Source organism: Dermacentor andersoni, chromosome 10 (assembly GCF_023375885.2).
Source record: "Dermacentor andersoni chromosome 10, qqDerAnde1_hic_scaffold, whole genome shotgun sequence".
In the NCBI taxonomy this organism is placed as follows: domain Eukaryota; kingdom Metazoa; phylum Arthropoda; class Arachnida; order Ixodida; family Ixodidae; genus Dermacentor; species Dermacentor andersoni.
In genome coordinates this window covers 101,042,453-101,061,562 of record NC_092823.1, presented here as the reverse complement: position 1 = coordinate 101,061,562, position 19,110 = coordinate 101,042,453, and positions in this window count along the sequence as shown.

Genomic DNA, 19,110 nt, shown 5'->3' with positions numbered 1-19,110 from the left:
CTTAACTGTACTACACGCAGAGACAAAGAAACAGCGCGCGAATGCGATCCCATAGATGAGATGAATATATATATATATATATATATATATATATAGAAAACTATCAGTCATAGCTCTCGTAGTATAGCCCTCTGGGCCGTTTCCTTTTTTTTTTTTCGAAAGTAGTCCTATTAGGGTTATTATAATTACACGAAGGTACTTCGCCCTCATCAGCAGCAGTCCTTGGTATAGTTATTCTGGCGGCTAGCTTCCCACGCTATGCGTGCCGCCATCGCACCTGGTTAAGCTTTTCCTAGACGCTAGAGCTATGCGTTGTCCGCGCAACCTTGAGCGATCGGAAAGCACGTTTCCCCCCTCTTGGCCGGCGGAGAAGGGATGCTTCGTTCCGGCCGCGAAGCTCTCCACATCTCTGTAAGGTGCCTTGTGGATGTCTCGCGCTGAAGATGCCCTCTCGGTGAGCGCATATTTCACCCCTCATCTTTTAAGAGGTTCAGTACATACGAGCATTTGTCTAGCAAACCAGATTTTTTTCAAGGGAATTTTCCACGTCTCAGTAATTTCTCTCGTCGTATTCGAGTGCTGATTGCCGTGTTATAGTTTGTTAACGAAGCTTTCCCTCAAGTCTAAATATTTTAAGGCAGTTTTCCTAGCCTCTTAAAGCCGCTCGAGTTCGCTCTTCTCCTTGAGCGGCCATTTTTCCTAGAAAGTATGCCTTCCAACTACTCTGCCCTTAAACTGGCTCTCTCAACTACTACACGCAGAGACAAAGCAACAGCGCGCGCATTAGATCCCATAGATGAGATGAATATTTACAATTAGTATTAGGGTTAAAATTATATTCGAGTGCTGATTGCCGTGCTATCGTTTGCTAACGAAGCTTTCCCTCAAGTCTAAATATTTTAAGGCAGTTTGTCGTGTGCGTATCGTGGCTACGCACGCTTATATCGCATTCCGTTTCTCTACCACGGCTGCGCTTTAAAACCACGGCGCTGCAGTTTTTGCTTTTCTTTTCTTTCTTCTTCTCCGCCCTTAAACTGGCTCTCTCAACTACTACACGCAGAGACAAAGAAACAGCGCGCGCATTAGATCCCATAGATGAGATGAATATTTACAATTAGTATTAGGGTTATAATTATATTCGAGTGCTGATTGCCGTGCTATCGTTTGCTAACGAAGCTTTCCCTCAAGTCTAAATATTTTAAGGCAGTTTGTCGTGTGTGTATCATGGCTACGCACGCTTATATCGCATTCCGTTTCTCTACCACGGGTGCGCTTTAAAACCACGGCGCTGCAGTTTTTGCTTTTCTCTTCTTTCTTCTTCTCCGCCCTTAAACTGGCTCTCTTAACTGTACTACACGCAGAGACAAAGAAACAGCGCGCGAATGCGATCCCATAGATGAGATGAATATATATATATATATATATATAGAAAACTATCAGTCATAGCTCTCGTAGTATAGCCCTCTGGGCCGTTTCCTTTTTTTTTTTTTTCGAAAGTAGTCCTATTAGGGTTATTATAATTACACGAAGGTACTTCGCCCTCATCAGCAGCAGTCCTTGGTATAGTTATTCTGGCGGCTAGCTTCCCACGCTATGCGTGCCGCCATCGCACCTGGTTAAGCTTTTCCTAGACGCTAGAGCTATGCGTTGTCCGCGCAACCTTGAGCGATCGGAAAGCACGTTTCCCCCCTCTTGGCCGGCGGAGAAGGGATGCTTCGTTCCGGCCGCGAAGCTCTCCACATCTCTGTAAGGTGCCTTGTGGATGTCTCGCGCTGAAGATGCCCTCTCGGTGAGCGCATATTTCACCCCTCATGTTTTAAGAGGTTCAGTACATACGAGCATTTGTCTAGCAAACCAGATTTTTTTCAAGGGAATTTTCCACGTCTCAGTAATTTCTCTCGTCGTATTCGAGTGCTGATTGCCGTGTTATAGTTTGTTAACGAAGCTTTCCCTCAAGTCTAAATATTTTAAGGCAGTTTTCCTAGCCTCTAAAGCCGCTCGAGTTCGCTCTTCTCCTTGAGCGGCCATTTTTCCTAGAAAGTATGCCTTCCAACTACTCTGCCCTTAAACTGGCTCTCTCAACTACTACACGCAGAGACAAAGCAACAGCGCGCGCATTAGATCCCATAGATGAGATGAATATTTACAATTAGTATTAGGGTTAAAATTATATTCGAGTGCTGATTGCCGTGCTATCATTTGCTAACGAAGCTTTCCCTCAAGTCTAAATATTTTAAGGCAGTTTGTCGTGTGCGTATCGTGGCTACGCACGCTTATATCGCATTCCGTTTCTCTACCACGGGTGCGCTTTAAAACCACGGCGCTGCAGTTTTTGCTTTTCTCTTCTTTCTTCTTCTCCGCCCTTAAACTGGCTCTCTTAACTGTACTACACGCAGAGACAAAGAAACAGCGCGCGAATGCGATCCCATAGATGAGATGAATATATATATATATATATATATATATATATATATATATATATATAGAAAACTATCAGTCATAGCTCTCGTAGTATAGCCCTCTGGGCCGTTTCCTTTTTTTTTTTTTCGAAAGTAGTCCTATTAGGGTTATTATAATTACACGAAGGTACTTCGCCCTCATCAGCAGCAGTCCTTGGTATAGTTATTCTGGCGGCTAGCTTCCCACGCTATGCGTGCCGCCATCGCACCTGGTTAAGCTTTTCCTAGACGCTAGAGCTATGCGTTGTCCGCGCAACCTTGAGCGATCGGAAAGCACGTTTCCCCCCTCTTGGCCGGCGGAGAAGGGATGCTTCGTTCCGGCCGCGAAGCTCTCCACATCTCTGTAAGGTGCCTTGTGGATGTCTCGCGCTGAAGATGCCCTCTCGGTGAGCGCATATTTCACCCCTCATCTTTTAAGAGGTTCAGTACATACGAGCATTTGTCTAGCAAACCAGATTTTTTTCAAGGGAATTTTCCACGTCTCAGTAATTTCTCTCGTCGTATTCGAGTGCTGATTGCCGTGTTATAGTTTGTTAACGAAGCTTTCCCTCAAGTCTAAATATTTTAAGGCAGTTTTCCTAGCCTCTAAAGCCGCTCGAGTTCGCTCTTCTCCTTGAGCGGCCATTTTTCCTAGAAAGTATGCCTTCCAACTACTCTGCCCTTAAACTGGCTCTCTCAACTACTACACGCAGAGACAAAGCAACAGCGCGCGCATTAGATCCCATAGATGAGATGAATATTTACAATTAGTATTAGGGTTAAAATTATATTCGAGTGCTGATTGCCGTGCTATCGTTTGCTAACGAAGCTTTCCCTCAAGTCTAAATCTTTTAAGCCAGTTTGTCGTGTGCGTATCGTGGCTACGCACGCTTATATCGCATTCCGTTTCTCTACCACGGCTGCGCTTTAAAACCACGGCGCTGCAGTTTTTGCTTTTCTTTTCTTTCTTCTTCTCCGCCCTTAAACTGGCTCTCTCAACTACTACACGCAGAGACAAAGAAACAGCGCGCGCATTAGATCCCATAGATGAGATGAATATTTACAATTAGTATTAGGGTTATAATTATATTCGAGTGCTGATTGCCGTGCTATCGTTTGCTAACGAAGCTTTCCCTCAAGTCTAAATATTTTAAGGCAGTTTGTCGTGTGTGTATCATGGCTACGCACGCTTATATCGCATTCCGTTTCTCTACCACGGGTGCGCTTTAAAACCACGGCGCTGCAGTTTTTGCTTTTCTCTTCTTTCTTCTTCTCCGCCCTTAAACTGGCTCTCTTAACTGTACTACACGCAGAGACAAAGAAACAGCGCGCGAATGCGATCCCATAGATGAGATGAATATATATATATATATATATATATATATAGAAAACTATCAGTCATAGCTCTCGTAGTATAGCCCTCTGGGCCGTTTCCTTTTTTTTTTTTTTTTTTTTTTTTTCGAAAGTAGTCCTATTAGGGTTATTATAATTACACGAAGGTACTTCGCCCTCATCAGCAGCAGTCCTTGGTATAGTTATTCTGGCGGCTAGCTTCCCACGCTATGCGTGCCGCCATCGCACCTGGTTAAGCTTTTCCTAGACGCTAGAGCTATGCGTTGTCCGCGCAACCTTGAGCGATCGGAAAGCACGTTTCCCCCCTCTTGGCCGGCGGAGAAGGGATGCTTCGTTCCGGCCGCGAAGCTCTCCACATCTCTGTAAGGTGCCTTGTGGATGTCTCGCGCTGAAGATGCCCTCTCGGTGAGCGCATATTTCACCCCTCATCTTTTAAGAGGTTCAGTACATACGAGCATTTGTCTAGCAAACCAGATTTTTTTCAAGGGAATTTTCCACGTCTCAGTAATTTCTCTCGTCGTATTCGAGTGCTGATTGCCGTGTTATAGTTTGTTAACGAAGCTTTCCCTCAAGTCTAAATATTTTAAGGCAGTTTTCCTAGCCTCTAAAGCCGCTCGAGTTCGCTCTTCTCCTTGAGCGGCCATTTTTCCTAGAAAGTATGCCTTCCAACTACTCTGCCCTTAAACTGGCTCTCTCAACTACTACACGCAGAGACAAAGCAACAGCGCGCGCATTAGATCCCATAGATGAGATGAATATTTACAATTAGTATTAGGGTTAAAATTATATTCGAGTGCTGATTGCCGTGCTATCATTTGCTAACGAAGCTTTCCCTCAAGTCTAAATATTTTAAGGCAGTTTGTCGTGTGCGTATCGTGGCTACGCACGCTTATATCGCATTCCGTTTCTCTACCACGGCTGCGCTTTAAAACCACGGCGCTGCAGTTTTTGCTTTTCTTTTCTTTCTTCTTCTCCGCCCTTAAACTGGCTCTCTCAACTACTACACGCAGAGACAAAGAAACAGCGCGCGCATTAGATCCCATAGATGAGATGAATATTTACAATTAGTATTAGGGTTATAATTATATTCGAGTGCTGATTGCCGTGCTATCGTTTGCTAACGAAGCTTTCCCTCAAGTCTAAATATTTTAAGGCAGTTTGTCGTGTGTGTATCATGGCTACGCACGCTTATATCGCATTCCGTTTCTCTACCACGGGTGCGCTTTAAAACCACGGCGCTGCAGTTTTTGCTTTTCTCTTCTTTCTTCTTCTCCGCCCTTAAACTGGCTCTCTTAACCCTTTCGCTGTCGGACGTTTCTGGCCGTGACGCACCCCCAGTGTCGGCTTGGTTTCAGGGAACGAGCATAACAGGGAATGAGCATAGCAATTTATTTTTGATTATGATTGGTATACAAATAACATAGTCAATGCAATATGCACATTTCAGTGTTCTGCAGCTGTTGTTAGTAAACATCATCATCATCATCAGCCTGACTATAAAATCCGTTCAACATCCGAATCTGACGATGCGGAACCCTCTTCCTCTCATGCGACTTTGTCCGAGTCCGAATCCGAGCTCGGCTCGTATTCTGAATCGGAATTCAGCCACCGCTCCCATGAGCAGACGAAGGTCCCGCGCGCCGAGCCATCCGAAAGTAACCGCGCGCAGGGAGGATGCGCTTTCAGTCGCCCGCGCAACGGAGAGAAATGGGACGTTGCGTGATCAAGAAGGCAGAGGGAGATGGAAAAAGGCTAAACAAAGTTCGAAGGGCTTTACGTTTACTGCTGCAAGTCGGAAGCGAGGGTGCGGCGAGAGAGCGAAAGCAGCAATCGAGTCACCCTTCTTGGAGAGGCAACGGCATGTGCGCCTGAACTTGACGCGCCGTAGCAGGCACACCAACAGAAGAAAAATAAAAACCTTCAAACCAGCGGAGATTACAGAACAACCCTTGAACCCATAACCACACGCGCGCGACGCATGATCCAGCGAACGCGGAGCCACCGCGCCACTCAGCAAAGAGAAAGTGGGGAGTGGCAGTCGCACCGTACTCTTCAATACATGGGTTAACAAAAGGTCGGAGCGAATATACGAACTTGTTCCCGGCGGCGCATTCATCAGTGACCGCGCGCGCCTTCGCGGCACTGCTCGAATTCTTGGACGGCGCCGAACTGTACGAGCGACTGTAGCCGTCGCGCCTTCATGACGTTCCTTACCGCTGGGCTTTCTCAACTCTACATTCTGTTTTCTTCGCTACACTTTTTACCCCTCTCCCCTCACCCGTACAGCGCCGTGGAGGTGCCCTCGCACGAGAGGCAGTAACGGCGCTGTACTTATCTCTTCCTACTCTCCTTTAAAACCACTCACACATACGAACTTGTAGAAAGAGTCAACAGATGGCGTGGCCAATCCAGGAGCGCCTGCTTTGCGCTCAGGCGCGTAATTTTGAACGCACGATAGAGAACGTACCGGTACGTCAGTGACACCGTGGGGGGGAAGCGCGATGACGTACCGGTACGTCGGTGACAGCGAAAGGGTTAACTGTACTACACGCAGAGACAAAGAAACAGCGCGCGAATGCGATCCCATAGATGAGATGAATATATATATATATATATATATATATATATATATATATATATATATAGAAAACTATCAGTCATAGCTCTCGTAGTATAGCCCTCTGGGCCGTTTCCTTTTTTTTTTTTTCGAAAGTAGTCCTATTAGGGTTATTATAATTACACGAAGGTACTTCGCCCTCATCAGCAGCAGTCCTTGGTATAGTTATTCTGGCGGCTAGCTTCCCACGCTATGCGTGCCGCCATCGCACCTGGTTAAGCTTTTCCTAGACGCTAGAGCTATGCGTTGTCCGCGCAACCTTGAGCGATCGGAAAGCACGTTTCCCCCCTCTTGGCCGGCGGAGAAGGGATGCTTCGTTCCGGCCGCGAAGCTCTCCACATCTCTGTAAGGTGCCTTGTGGATGTCTCGCGCTGAAGATGCCCTCTCGGTGAGCGCATATTTCACCCCTCATCTTTTAAGAGGTTCAGTACATACGAGCATTTGTCTAGCAAACCAGATTTTTTTCAAGGGAATTTTCCACGTCTCAGTAATTTCTCTCGTCGTATTCGAGTGCTGATTGCCGTGTTATAGTTTGTTAACGAAGCTTTCCCTCAAGTCTAAATATTTTAAGGCAGTTTTCCTAGCCTCTAAAGCCGCTCGAGTTCGCTCTTCTCCTTGAGCGGCCATTTTTCCTAGAAAGTATGCCTTCCAACTACTCTGCCCTTAAACTGGCTCTCTCAACTACTACACGCAGAGACAAAGCAACAGCGCGCGCATTAGATCCCATAGATGAGATGAATATTTACAATTAGTATTAGGGTTAAAATTATATTCGAGTGCTGATTGCCGTGCTATCATTTGCTAACGAAGCTTTCCCTCAAGTCTAAATATTTTAAGGCAGTTTGTCGTGTGCGTATCGTGGCTACGCACGCTTATATCGCATTCCGTTTCTCTACCACGGCTGCGCTTTAAAACCACGGCGCTGCAGTTTTTGCTTTTCTTTTCTTTCTTCTTCTCCGCCCTTAAACTGGCTCTCTCAACTACTACACGCAGAGACAAAGAAACAGCGCGCGCATTAGATCCCATAGATGAGATGAATATTTACAATTAGTATTAGGGTTATAATTATATTCGAGTGCTGATTGCCGTGCTATCGTTTGCTAACGAAGCTTTCCCTCAAGTCTAAATATTTTAAGGCAGTTTGTCGTGTGTGTATCATGGCTACGCACGCTTATATCGCATTCCGTTTCTCCACCACGGGTGCGCTTTAAAACCACGGCGCTGCAGTTTTTGCTTTTCTCTTCTTTCTTCTTCTCCGCCCTTAAACTGGCTCTCTTAACTGTACTACACGCAGAGACAAAGAAACAGCGCGCGAATGCGATCCCATAGATGAGATGAATATATATATATATATATATATATATATATATATATATATATATATATATATATATATATATATATATATATATATATATATATATATATATATATAGAAAACTATCAGTCATAGCTCTCGTAGTATAGCCCTCTGGGCCGTTTCCTTTTTTTTTTTTCGAAAGTAGTCCTATTAGGGTTATTATAATTACACGAAGGTACTTCGCCCTCATCAGCAGCAGTCCTTGGTATAGTTATTCTGGCGGCTAGCTTCCCACGCTATGCGTGCCGCCATCGCACCTGGTTAAGCTTTTCCTAGACGCTAGAGCTATGCGTTGTCCGCGCAACCTTGAGCGATCGGAAAGCACGTTTCCCCCCTCTTGGCCGGCGGAGAAGGGATGCTTCGTTCCGGCCGCGAAGCTCTCCACATCTCTGTAAGGTGCCTTGTGGATGTCTCGCGCTGAAGATGCCCTCTCGGTGAGCGCATATTTCACCCCTCATCTTTTAAGAGGTTCAGTACATACGAGCATTTGTCTAGCAAACCAGATTTTTTTCAAGGGAATTTTCCACGTCTCAGTAATTTCTCTCGTCGTATTCGAGTGCTGATTGCCGTGTTATAGTTTGTTAACGAAGCTTTCCCTCAAGTCTAAATATTTTAAGGCAGTTTTCCTAGCCTCTAAAGCCGCTCGAGTTCGCTCTTCTCCTTGAGCGGCCATTTTTCCTAGAAAGTATGCCTTCCAACTACTCTGCCCTTAAACTGGCTCTCTCAACTACTACACGCAGAGACAAAGCAACAGCGCGCGCATTAGATCCCATAGATGAGATGAATATTTACAATTAGTATTAGGGTTAAAATTATATTCGAGTGCTGATTGCCGTGCTATCGTTTGCTAACGAAGCTTTCCCTCAAGTCTAAATATTTTAAGGCAGTTTGTCGTGTGCGTATCGTGGCTACGCACGCTTATATCGCATTCCGTTTCTCTACCACGGCTGCGCTTTAAAACCACGGCGCTGCAGTTTTTGCTTTTCTTTTCTTTCTTCTTCTCCGCCCTTAAACTGGCTCTCTCAACTACTACACGCAGAGACAAAGAAACAGCGCGCGCATTAGATCCCATAGATGAGATGAATATTTACAATTAGTATTAGGGTTATAATTATATTCGAGTGCTGATTGCCGTGCTATCGTTTGCTAACGAAGCTTTCCCTCAAGTCTAAATATTTTAAGGCAGTTTGTCGTGTGTGTATCATGGCTACGCACGCTTATATCGCATTCCGTTTCTCTACCACGGGTGCGCTTTAAAACCACGGCGCTGCAGTTTTTGCTTTTCTCTTCTTTCTTCTTCTCCGCCCTTAAACTGGCTCTCTTAACTGTACTACACGCAGAGACAAAGAAACAGCGCGCGAATGCGATCCCATAGATGAGATGAATATATATATATATATATATATATATATATATATATATATATATATATATATATATATATATATATAGAAAACTATCAGTCATAGCTCTCGTAGTATAGCCCTCTGGGCCGTTTCCTTTTTTTTTTTTTTCGAAAGTAGTCCTATTAGGGTTATTATAATTACACGAAGGTACTTCGCCCTCATCAGCAGCAGTCCTTGGTATAGTTATTCTGGCGGCTAGCTTCCCACGCTATGCGTGCCGCCATCGCACCTGGTTAAGCTTTTCCTAGAAGCTAGAGCTATGCGTTGTCCGCGCAACCTTGAGCGATCGGAAAGCACGTTTCCCCCCTCTTGGCCGGCGGAGAAGGGATGCTTCGTTCCGGCCGCGAAGCTCTCCACATCTCTGTAAGGTGCCTTGTGGATGTCTCGCGCTGAAGATGCCCTCTCGGTGAGCGCATATTTCACCCCTCATCTTTTAAGAGGTTCAGTACATACGAGCATTTGTCTAGCAAACCAGATTTTTTTCAAGGGAATTTTCCACGTCTCAGTAATTTCTCTCGTCGTATTCGAGTGCTGATTGCCGTGTTATAGTTTGTTAACGAAGCTTTCCCTCAAGTCTAAATATTTTAAGGCAGTTTTCCTAGCCTCTAAAGCCGCTCGAGTTCGCTCTTCTCCTTGAGCGGCCATTTTTCCTAGAAAGTATGCCTTCCAACTACTCTGCCCTTAAACTGGCTCTCTCAACTACTACACGCAGAGACAAAGCAACAGCGCGCGCATTAGATCCCATAGATGAGATGAATATTTACAATTAGTATTAGGGTTAAAATTATATTCGAGTGCTGATTGCCGTGCTATCATTTGCTAACGAAGCTTTCCCTCAAGTCTAAATATTTTAAGGCAGTTTGTCGTGTGCGTATCGTGGCTACGCACGCTTATATCGCATTCCGTTTCTCTACCACGGCTGCGCTTTAAAACCACGGCGCTGCAGTTTTTGCTTTTCTTTTCTTTCTTCTTCTCCGCCCTTAAACTGGCTCTCTCAACTACTACACGCAGAGACAAAGAAACAGCGCGCGCATTAGATCCCATAGATGAGATGAATATTTACAATTAGTATTAGGGTTATAATTATATTCGAGTGCTGATTGCCGTGCTATCGTTTGCTAACGAAGCTTTCCCTCAAGTCTAAATATTTTAAGGCAGTTTGTCGTGTGTGTATCATGGCTACGCACGCTTATATCGCATTCCGTTTCTCTACCACGGGTGCGCTTTAAAACCACGGCGCTGCAGTTTTTGCTTTTCTCTTCTTTCTTCTTCTCCGCCCTTAAACTGGCTCTCTTAACTGTACTACACGCAGAGACAAAGAAACAGCGCGCGAATGCGATCCCATAGATGAGATGAATATATATATATATATATATATATATATATATATATATATATATATATATATATATATATATATATATATATATAGAAAACTATCAGTCATAGCTCTCGTAGTATAGCCCTCTGGGCCGTTTCCTTTTTTTTTTTTCGAAAGTAGTCCTATTAGGGTTATTATAATTACACGAAGGTACTTCGCCCTCATCAGCAGCAGTCCTTGGTATAGTTATTCTGGCGGCTAGCTTCCCACGCTATGCGTGCCGCCATCGCACTAGTTAAGCTTTTCCTAGACGCTAGAGCTATGCGTTGTCCGCGCAACCTTGAGCGATCGGAAAGCACGTTTCCCCCCTCTTGGCCGGCGGAGAAGGGATTCTTCGTTCCGGCCGCGAAGCTCTCCACATCTCTGTAAGGTGCCTTGTGGATGTCTCGCGCTGAAGATGCCCTCTCGGTGAGCGCATATTTCACCCCTCATCTTTTAAGAGGTTCAGTACATACGAGCATTTGTCTAGCAAACCAGATTTTTTTCAAGGGAATTTTCCACGTCTCAGTAATTTCTCTCGTCGTATTCGAGTGCTGATTGCCGTGTTATAGTTTGTTAACGAAGCTTTCCCTCAAGTCTAAATATTTTAAGGCAGTTTTCCTACCCTCTGAAGCCGCTCGAGTTCGCTCTTCTCCTTGAGCGGCCATTTTTTCAAGAAATTATGCCTTACAACCACGACTATCGCGGACAACATGAGTCTCTTTCCACGTAAGTGTGAGGCTCGGAGCAGGAGCTGTGGCGCTTGAAAGTAGCCTGGGGCCTGACGAACCAACCGACTGAGCTATCTTTCCGGGCAACATCGAAGGGTCACGAGTTCAAATCACCTGTTATGTTCCGTTTTTTTTTTTTTTCCGCCCCTTTTTCTTTCTTTTTTTCTTTCTTTTAAAGTCTTTTCCTTTATTCTATCACTGTACGGGAACCCTCCTAAAAAAAAAAAAAAAAAAAAAAAAATAGATATATATCTTCAAATATGTAAGGCCTCACATGTGCAGGTCATAAATACGAGGTTCTCTAGCCGAGTGCCATCCATGCGGTATAACCGAGCTCAGATTGGTCCACCTTGACTGACCAAGTAGGGCACCACTGTAGGTTAAATGAGGCGTACAACTCCTGCGGGACCCGCCGTGGTTGCTCAGTGGTTATGGTGTTAGACTGCTGAGCACGAGGTCGCGGGATCGGATCCCGACCACGGCGGCCGCATTTCGATGGGGGCGAAATGCGAAAACACCCGTGTACTTAGAATTAAGTGCACGTTAAAGAACCCCAGGTGGTCGAAATTTTCGGAGTCCTCCACTACGGCGTGCATAATCAGAAAGTGGTTTTGTCACGTAAAACCCCATAAATTAATTTTTAATTTAACTCCTACGGGGACGGTAGAGTATCCGTCTCCAGTGCAAGAGGACCGTGATTCAAATCCCGGTGCCGCGCTATTCTCCACCGGAAAATACAAAAAAAAAAAACCGTGTGTTGAGAAAATTGCACAAACAGGCCTGGAGTGCGGCCTGATCCCGGTGACCAGAACCGGTAACGCACTCTCTCACCAGAGCAGGATTGGCCACCCTGGTGCAGTACTTGGCCACAACCTCCTATATGAATACAACAATCGAACCCCGGCCCTCAGTCCCCAGCAGCCGCGAAGCAACTGACCACGGCGGCGGCCAGATCTGTGACGCTGCAGAGGGTGCTAAGAATACCTGGCTCCGGACAGGCCGCCATTGGAATCTGAACCTGGCAACGTTTAACGTTAGAACGCTATCTAGTGAGGCGAGTCTAGCAGTGTTATTGGAGGAATTAGAGGGTAGTAAATGGGATATAATAGGACTCAGTGAGGTTAGGAGGACAAAAGAAGCATATACAGTGCTAAAAAGCGGGCATGTACTGTGTTACCGGGGCTTAGCGGAGAGACGAGAACTAGGAGTCGGATTCCTGATTAATAAGGAAATAGCTGGTAACATACAGGAATTCTATAGCATTAACGAGAGGGTGGCATGTCTTGTTGTGAAACTTAATAAGAGGTGCAAAATGAAGGTTGTACAGGTCTACGCTCCTACATCTAGTCATGATGACCAGGAAGTCGAAAGCTTTTATGAAGACGTAGAATCGGCGATGGGTAAAGTCAAAACAAAATACACTATACTGATGGGCGACTTCAATGCCAGGGTAGGCAAGAAGCAGGCTGGAGACAAGTCAGTGGGGGAATATGGCATAGGCTCTAGGAATAGCAGAGGAGAATTATTAGTAGAGTTTGCAGAACAGAATAATATGCGTATAATGAATACCTTTTTCCGCAAGCGGGTTAGCCGAAAGTGGACGTGGAGGAGCCCGAATGGTGAGACTAGAAATGAAATCGACTTCATACTCTGCGCGAACCCTGGCATCATTCAAGATGTAGACGTGCTCGGCAAGGTACGCTGCAGTGACCACAGGATGGTAAGAACTCGAATTAGCCTAGACTTGAGGAGGGAACGAAAGAAACTGGTACACAAGAAGCCAATCAATGAGTTAGCGGTAAGAGGGAAACTAGAGGAATTCCGGATCAAACTACAGAACAGGTATTCGGCTTTAACTCAGGAAGAGGACCTTAGTGTTGAAGCAATGAACGACAATCTCATGGGCATCATCAAGGAGTGCGCAATAGAAGTCGGTGGTAACGCCGTTAGACAGGAAACCAGTAAGCTATCGCAGGAGACGAAAGATCTGATCAAGAAACGCCAATGTATGAAAGCCTCTAATCCTACAGCTAGAATAGAACTGGCAGAACTTTCTAAGTTAATCAACAAGCGTAAGACAGCGGACATCAGGAACTATAATATGGATAGAATCGAACAGGCTCTCAGGAAAGGAGGAAGCCTAAAAACAGTGAAGAAGAAACTAGGAATAGGCAAGAATCAGATGTGTGCGTTAAGAGACAAAGCCGGCAATATCGTTACTAATATGGACGAGATAGTTCAAGTGGCTGAGGAGTTCTATAGAGATTTATACAGTACCAGTGGCACCCACGACGATAGTGGAAGAGAGAATAGCCTAGAGGAATTCGAAATCCCACAGGTAACGCCAGAAGAAGTAAAGAAAGCCTTAGGAGCTATGCAAAGGGGGAAGGCAGCTGGGGAGGATCAGGTAACAGCAGATTTGTTGAAGGATGGTGGTCAGATTGTTCTAGAGAAACTGGCCACCCTGTATACGCAATGCCTCATAACCTCGAGCGTACCGGAATCTTGGAAGAACGCTAACATAATCCTAATCCATAAGAAAGGGGACGCCAAAGACTTGAAAAATTATAGACCGATCAGCTTACTGTCCGTTGCCTACAAAGTATTTACTAAGGTAATCGCAAATAGAATCAGGAACACCTTAGACTTCTGTCAACCAAAGGACCAGGCAGGATTCCGTAAAGGCTACTCAACAATAGACCATATTCACACTATCAATCAAGTGATAGAGAAATGTGCAGAATATAACCAACCCTTATATATAGCTTTCATTGATTACGAGAAAGCGTTTGATTCAGTCGAAACCTCAGCAGTCATGGAGGCATTACGGAATCAGGGTGTAGATGAGCCATATGTAAAAATACTGGAAGATATCTATAGCGGCTCCACAGCCACCGTAGTCCTCCACAAAGAAAGCAACAAAATCCCTATAAGGAAAGGCGTCAGACAGGGAGATACGATATCTCCAATGCTATTCACAGCATGTTTACAGGAGGCATTCAGAGGCCTGGAGTGGGAAGAATTGGGGATAAAAGTTGATGGAGAATACCTTAGCAACTTGCGATTCGCTGATGATATTGCCTTGCTTAGTAACTCAGGAGACCAATTGCAATGCATGCTCACTGACCTGGAGAGACAAAGCAGAAGGGTGGGTCTGAAAATTAATCTGCAGAAAACTAAAGTACTGTTTAACAGTCTCGGAAGAGAACAGCAGTTTACGATAGGTAGCGAAACACTGGAAGTCGTAAGGGAATACATCTACTTAGGGCAGGTAGTGACCACGGATCCGGATCATGAGACTGAAATAACCAGAAGAATAAGAATGGGTTGGGGTGCGTTTGGCAGGCATTCTCAAATCATGAACAGTAGGTTGCCACTATCCCTCAAAAGGAAAGTGTACAACAGCTGTGTGTTACCAGTACTCACATATGGGGCAGAAACCTGGAGGCTTACGAAAAGGGTTCTGCTGAAATTGAGAACGACGCAACGAGCTATGGAAAGAAGAATGATGGGTGTAACGTTAAGGGATAAGAAAAGAGCAGATTGGGTGAGGCAACAAACGCGGGTAAACGACATCTTAGTTGAAATCAAGAAAAAGAAATGGGCATGGGCCGGACATGTAATGAGGAGGGAAGATAACCGATGGTCACTAAGAGCTACGGACTGGATTCCAAGAGAAGGGAAGCGTAGCAGGGGGCGGCAGAAAGTTAGGTGGGCAGATGACATTAAGGCGTTTGCAGGGACAACATGGCCACAATTAGTACATGACCGGGGCAGTTGGAGAAGTATGGGAGAGGCCTTTGCCCTGCAGTGGGCGTAACTAGGCTGATGATGATGATGAGTACACGTTTTATAATTTTGTTATTTCTCAGCATTTTTTGTAATGATTCCACTTACGAAGATATATATTTTATAATCCCCTCTCACACAAAAGGCATGTTAGAGCCTGCGAGAGTTCTTTTAATGAAAAAATAAATATTCACTTCGTCAGATTCGTAAGATAAAAGAAAGTATAGTGACCGCCTTTCCACCTGGAAAGTTCACAGAAAGACTTCATTAACCTTAAGGATATAACGTCACAGAGCAGGGGAAGGCGGTCACGTGCTAAACTCTGCAATTCGGAAAAATAAAACTATGTTATAAATTCCAACATAGATAGAAGAAAAATCTGAAACTGCTTAACAAATAATGGTCATCTCTCTTATTCTCTATATTTAACAAACCCCCAAAAAATTACTGTGAAAGACGAAGCTAATTTTCTAGGTGGACGTTTTGTACATACTTTCACCCACTGCTCTTTTATATTCAATGGACACAAACAAGTACAGTGACTGCCCTTCTATATGGAAAGTTCACCGAAAGAGCCGTACAAGAATTCTTTTAGCGTAGCTGAGTTTCAAACATCCCTGAACAGTTGTAGTGAATCGCTCTTGGAACTGACCGTATAATGTACGAGATGAGCAAACATTTACACGCTGTAAAGAAAGAAGCAAGATAACACTACTGTAACCTTTCAACGTCAGAACATTTACCATGCACATGCTGCCTGCTAGAAAAAAAAAGCCATCGTAATAATATTTCTCAAAGAGGACAAAGGGATTTCTTTAACCAGCATTTGCAGATCTATACCGGATGACTTTTTAGCCTCACCTAATACTTCAAAATCATTTAAAGGATAGAATTCTATTCCTGCAATTGAATTACGCGATGTGGCAGGTAATACTTCTACTAGAAATAAAATGTACCAGTAATAATTCGTGTAAACGAAACACATACCTCTTAATTTTATTTATTATAGCGCCTAACGCACTTTAAGAATTGTCGCCAGGGAATTCGCAAAGAATATACATTTGGATATAATTTTTAGACTAGATCGGGGGCCGTATAACCTAGAACTATTCGAATATGACCTCATTCCGATCTCCTGACGTCAAATTTGCGTAACCGCCGACGCAAGCATCGGGCAGTCACCCGCCGGGTTGTCTGAACAAACCAATCAAATGCTCCCCTCGTTCATAGGAGGTTACTTTTGTTTGCTTGACAAACGAATAACATTGCCTGCACTGAGCGGCCTGTCTTATCTAATTGTTTCACAAGAGGCGAGGAGCATGGTCAAGTGGAGAGGGATTCGATGGGCCCGAGCCACTGCACTGCATATCGATAACCGGATGAAGAGGGTGGTGCCGGCGTCTGCGATTGGTTCGATTTCTCTTACTAAAGTTGCGGTGGCTCGTCGACAATCGAGATGGCTCGTCGACAGTCGCGGTGGCATGCAACGGAAGCTTAGGAATGACGCTAAAGCGGATCCTCGACAAAGAAGTGTTGGCAGAACGAGGTCGTAAACGTGCCGAAAGTTCTCGAAAACGTTACACGGCCAGGCAAAAAGTTTTATTGCACGCAAATAAACCTATGCTCTCCGCCAGGGGCGAGTAACCAGTGCCGGAGCGATCGGCGTCAGCCATCTTTTATTCCTTTCGTCACGGGCCAGTTTCCGCTATTCAGAAGAAAATTGAGCTTTGTTCGGCATAATAATGCATCTTTAACGCGTACGTGTCACTTTGGCGCGGTAAGTTTTTGCGGTTTTGTGACGTCGTGTAAAAGGCAGGTGAAGTAGGTGCAGGCCGAAATCTTTGGACTGATAGCCGAGGGTTAATGATGAAAAGGCGTCGAATCATAAATAATTACTTTTGTTTTTTTTTTTCGGGCAAATTATGCATAATCAGTGTGTACACCTCATATCAGATGGGGAGCTATCGCGCTTTTCGGGACGTCGCGTGACAGACAGGCTAATTGGGGGTGGTCCAAAAAAGTTTTTGAGCGATCGCGGAGGGCTGATTGCAGTATTGGAATAGATTTAGGTTATAGCGAGAGGCTCGGCCTTCCGGTTCCCACGTGGGAGCGGCCCGCTTCGTGAAGACTCACGATCTGCAGGACTTGAATTATTATTAAAGTTTTACCATACCATACCATAGCGCCCCAGTTCCTAAACAATAATTTCGAAAGTTTCTGACCCAATCGATTGGTGTTCCTGTTACTTTTGTGCGTGAATGCCTTAAACAGCATTGCTAAAAAGAAAATAAAGGTAAGTGAATAAACAGTGTGTTTTACCACGAATTTGACAGTACATATTTTGAAACGGGTTCCATGCTCAGAATTCTTTCTAAGTGGATATGCTGCACAAATTCACTAGCAACAATTTGTAACTACAGGTAGGTGGTAAAAGTTAGGTGTAAAAAATATTGACGCGTGTACTTGTTTGTCTTTATCGGGTGACACGTTTCGCCGCCTAACAAATGTTATCGCACAGCGCGGGAAGCGCCTGCATGTGTCGGAAGTTTCTGGAATGTTATCGATGCTTCTATCCGCTGTCTGTTGTCGCCGAATCTTGTGTTATCAGATTTCATCGCATGACGCGAATGGTGTAGAACCTTGTGGAAGACACGCGGGTCCCAGCGATTAGTCTGGCACATTCGACGACTGATGTATAAAAGCCAACGCGCTTGACCCGCTGATCAGATTTCTGACGAGCTCCGACTGTGTTCGCCGCTGTCGCGGTTCTTTGAGTGTAGCCTGTTTTTGAGGCCACAAGCTCGCCCAATAAAACGCTAGTTTCGTATTTCTCAGTTTGGCTGCTTTCTTCACAGTCACTACCACGAGACAATATCATTCTTGAAATTCTGGTTTATCCGGTAATTGCGATTTGACTGCTCGGGAAATAAAGTCAGCCTCATCTGCCTATCTGCCTATGAATGATTATATTCTTACATTCTGCAAAAAAGTATGTTAAAGAAACTGATGCTGCTCAAGAAACGGACCCTAGGAACTAGCAGCTTGTAATAGGCGAGTGCTTAGTAACTCAGGGGACCAACTGCAATGCATGCTCACTGACCTGGAGAGGCAGAGCAGAAGAGTGGGACTAAAAATTAATCTGCAGAAAACTAAAGTAATGTTTAACAGTCTCGGAAGGGAACAGCAGTTTACGATAGGTAGCGAGGCACTGGAAGTGGTAAGGGAATACATCTACTTAGGACAGGTAGTGACTGCTGATCCGGATCATGAGAGTGAAATAATCAGAAGAATAAGAATGGGTTGGGGTGCGTTTGGCAGGCATTCTGAGATCATGAACAGCAGGTTGCCATTATCCCTCAAGAGAAAAGTTTATAACAGCTGTGTCTTACCAGTACTCACGTACGGGGCAGAAACCTGGAGGCTTACGAAAAGGGTTCTACTTAAATTGAGGACGACGCAACGGGCTATGGAAAGAAGAATGATAGGTGTAACATTAAGGGATAAGAAAAGAGCAGATTGGGTGAGGGAACAAACGCGCGTTAATGACATCTTAGTTGAAATCAAGAAAAAGAAATGGGCATGGGCAGGACATGTAATGAGGAGGGAAGATAACCGATGGTCATTAAGGGTTACGGACTGGATTCCGAGGGAAGGGAAGCGTAGCAGGGGGCGACAGAAAGTTAGGTGGGCAGATGAGATTAGGAAGTTTGGAGGGTCAACATGGCCACAATTAGCACATGACCGGGGCAGTTGGAGAAGTATGGGAGAGGCCTTTGCCCTGCAGTGGGCGTAACCAGGCTGATGATGATGATGATGATGAATAGGCGAGAAGCAGATGTATGTGTTAATAGACAGAGCCGGCAATGTCATTACTAATATGGATGAGATCGTTCAAGTGGCTGAGGAGTTCTGTAGAGATTTATACAGTGCCAGTGGCACCCACGACGACAATGGAAGCGAGAATAGTCTAGAGGAATTTGAAATCCCACAAGTAAAGCAGGAAGAAGTAAAGAAAGCCTTGGGAGCTATGCAAAGGGGGAAGGCAGCTGGGGAGGA